This window comes from Diospyros lotus, chromosome 2 (assembly GCF_014633365.1).
Source record: "Diospyros lotus cultivar Yz01 chromosome 2, ASM1463336v1, whole genome shotgun sequence".
In the NCBI taxonomy this organism is placed as follows: Eukaryota; Viridiplantae; Streptophyta; class Magnoliopsida; order Ericales; family Ebenaceae; genus Diospyros; species Diospyros lotus.
This window is the reverse complement of record NC_068339.1, coordinates 24,373,676-24,377,828: the sequence shown is the minus strand read 5'-3', so window position 1 is coordinate 24,377,828 and position 4,153 is coordinate 24,373,676.

The window sequence follows — 4,153 nt, the reverse complement described above, 5'->3', positions numbered from 1 at the left end:
GAGGGATGAAGAGAGAAAGAGCAGCGAAGAGCAGAGGAATAGCGAGAGAAAGAGAGAGATAGAGAGATGCTGATTGTTAATGATATTCTCTTTAATGGACCCAAAGGGTCTAGGAGGGATACATATACCTCCTGAAATGGACGCAGCCATAGGGGATTCCTTCCCTTAATCGGTTATAACAACCGGTTTGTCCTATTCTAACCCTTACACGTGGGCCTTCCCTGGAATATTCCCTAATAACAAACTATTACAATTGGAAATTAAAACAAGAATCATAAAAAGCAATAACAGAAATAAAGAAAACGATTACAGCATACAAAAGAAAGAAATAACAGGAAGTAATCGTCGTGTGTGACATCCTAAAACATTGTAGGGATACATTAACCTTAGAGGATGTTATAGGAGCCCTAAACTCTAAGGAGTTACAGCAGAAAATTGATGGAAAGGCTGGTGGTGATGTTTTGACAAGCAAGGAGCAAACCTGAGAAAAAAGAATTTAAATCTAAGGGGAAGTTTAAGTCTAAGTCCAAAAATGGTAAGAAACAGTTTAAATGTTTTCATTGCCATGAAGAAGGGCATATGAAAAAGGATTGCCCAAATAGAAATAAAGAATCCCAAGAGAAAACCAGCCCTGAATGTTCAAACACCATATGTGGTTTTGGCTATGAGAGTGCGGATGTCCTATAGTTTTTATAAGTATGCAGGAAAAGTAGCATAGGTCCTAAGTTTAGAGTGTACTTCTCATAGGAAATGGGTATTTACCTAGAGTCGTGGTGGAGGGGGAAATGGTTTGTCTAGGCATCAAATTAAGGTCAAGGGAATTGGAGATGGTAGAGAATAGGAAGCATGGTGAAGCTATTCCAGAATTTTGGAAGTTGTAAATTTATCCTTATTTAATCATAAACCTAATTTCTCTAGGAAGAATTACATAGTAAAGGTTTTCTCCTATAGAGGAAAATTGGAGTCCTAAGAAGTTGCAAGGATCTCTTAGAGAGATGGTAGCAACCCTCAAGCATGGAGGTTATGTGGTGCATGCTTGCATTTATATGTGGATAAGATGCAGCTACTAAAAGATAGCCTATGATAAGGTTAGGTTGTGTCATTTGTTAAGGATGGCTCAAAATGGTGAGTAAGGACTAAGAAAGGTATCTAAAGCAAGGGATATTAGGGGGAGAAAAATTTTGTAGGTATAAGGTGTAATACCCGAGAATGATTTGAGGTCATAAATAATATTTGATGAAGGGCATAAATGGACTTTGTGGAAAATAAGACTATAGGGTACACTAACGCAACTTTGGACGATCGAATTAGTCAGAGGGAGTACCCTGGACCCTAGATAGCCAAGGAAAATGGTATAGTATCGACAAGTAATACGAGTTATGATTTTAGGCATCAAAAGAAGTTGGATCGGGAACGGTTCCCGGTACAGCTAAAAAAAGGCAATTGTGATTTAGGCTGAAATACCGAATTATCGTACGGGGCATCCGGGAAGTCAATGGAACCCCAAGGAAGTTCATATTTGGCATATAGAGTAACCCTTCAGTAGTTTTTGGAAGAAACAAAAGGGTTTGTAGCTAAAACGAAGATTCGGGCCTAAGTACAGTTTTTTCGAAATTGACGGAGGGAGATCGAAACGATATTTTTTTGGAATTTTAAAGAGAGTGTTTTGGGATATTTCAAAGGGTTATAAAGGTCTTTAAAGAGAAGTTCAGTTTTTGAGCCGGGGGCAAAATCGTAATTTTTGAGGTTGGGGGTAAAAGTGTAATTTACCGAAAAAATAGGGGCATTAGCGCAATTAGTCCATTTTTCAGGGACTAAAATGCAATTAAAAATTAGCCCGGGGACCATGTTGAAAAGGGTCTAAGTGCAATTATCCAAAAGTTCGGGCCAAAGTGTAATTCTTGAAATCTTTTTACTATGGGCATTTGGGAGATTCAGGAAAAAACTTCATAAATGACTTTAGAGATAAGGATGAAGTCTCATGATGACGTTAGAGATAAGATGAAGGCTCATGATGACTTTAAGGATAAGATTTGTATAAGATTTGATTGGATAAGAAAAGATTTGATTTAGATAACAATGATTGCAGAAGATTTTAGAAGATTTTGGAATGATTACAAAAGATATTAGAAGATTTGGAATGATTATAGAAGATTTACAATGGTTGCAGAGAATCTTAGAAGATTTTGGAATGATTACAAAAGATATTAGAAGATTTGGAATGATTATAGAAGATTTACAATGATTGCAGAGAATCTTAGAAGATTTTGGAATGATTACAAAAGATATTAGAAGATTTGGAATGATTATAGAAGATTTACAATGATTGTAGAGAATCTTAGAAGATTTTGGAATGATTTGCAAAAGATATCAAAAGATTTGGAATGATTATAGAAAATATTAGAAGATTTGGAATGATTGGAAAAGATTTTGAAAGATTTGAAATGATTGCAGAATATATATTTCTTGGTGGCTAAGTTTCCTAAACATATAAATAGGGGCTCAAGGCTAAGGATTCTCTCATTCGAAGTTGTGATACATTTGTGCTAGACGAGAGTGCTTCGGGTTTAGTGGATAGAGGGTTTTTAAAGCATACGCGAGGCATCACACGCGTAGAGCACTTAGGCAGCGCGTGAGGACCTGTAAGGAGGTGGTTTGGTTAAAAGACTTGAGGAGTTGCACGAAAATTGAGGTTGGGCACAAGATTCGAGGTGTTCTGAGTTTCGTTCAAGGTGAGTTGTTCGCTACCAAAATTTGGCTTTCTTGTGAGTGGTTTTCCTCCAAAACTTGATTTATTGTGCTTGTTCTATCTGAACATATGGTGATTTCATGCAAAATGGTTTTATGCATTAAAATGGTAACCGGTGACGGTTGGATTTATGAGGGAGGTTTGTCCCTAAACGTTTTGAACTGTGCATTGCATTTTATAAATGTTGTTTATACGATGCATTGAATTGTGAATTGTGAATTGTTGCATTGTCTTGAGTTTTATGTGTACGTATGGAATGTCAGCCTCGGATGTTGTCTGGATAGTGTAGCCATAATTCTCCAAGGGCGTGACGGAATAATAGGGGTATCTGATGCTGGTGTGCATGTCAGGATAGCCGCCTTGGTTTCCGTGCCAGACCGTTTGGTCAGGGAAGTTGCACTAGGACGACTAGGTGGTCCATATTGTGTTGTTCATGTGGGATGTCAGCCTAGGATGTTGTCTGGATAGTGTAGCCGTAATTCTCCAAGGGCGTGACGGAATAATAGGGGTATCTGATGCTAGGTGTGCATGTCAGGATAGCCGCCTTGATTTCCGTGCCAGGCCATTTGGCCAGGGAAGTTGCACTAGGACGACTAGGTGGTCCATGTGAAATTTTAGAGTTGGGATTGTATGGTGGTTCCTGGATGCTTAAGGTGGGAACGTATTCTGGTGCGATGCGTTGGCAGCCCCATTTAAGCTAGAATCGCGTCGCGTCGTCGTGTCGTCGAGTCGGTGTGGTGGCATAGCTTTTAGAGAGATTGCTCTTTCCCCATGGTAGGGTTAAGCGCGTGGGAATTCTCTTGAGCTAGGGCTTACCGGGTATATTGGTTTATTTCATGTCTTGCATTATTCATGAAAAATGTGTTTTGAACTCTCACTTAGATGATTCATCATCTAATTTGGACTTTGTCCCTGGAATATTCAAACGTTCCAGGTGAAGGCAGCGGTGCGAAAGGGAAAGGAATCGTCGAGGAGTGACGGCGATTAGCGGATAGTTTACATTATGTCTTTTCAGTTATGTTATTTACTTTTGAAAACGTCATGTAAACGTTGGTGCAACTTTATATATAAATAAAGTGGTTTTGGTTATGACCTGTTGAGGTTTCGATCTAGCTTCCGCATTTGTGTTGGTGAACCTGTCTTGGTTTATTAATGGTTCATAGTTGATATACTGAGAAGGTGTAACGGGATCTTCGGGGAATGGTTTGTGTGATGGGTTTTTGTTTGAAAAAAAAAATTTATCCCCGGAATCTTACGTTACGTTAACGCTCCCGGGAATTGGGGTGTTACATAAGGGAATAAGAATCATGTAGTTTGGTAAGGTTACCAAATGTAGAAATCTCCAAAATCAAACCTTGTATATATTAAAAGCCCATTAGAGATCAGTTTCTAGGATCTAGGGGG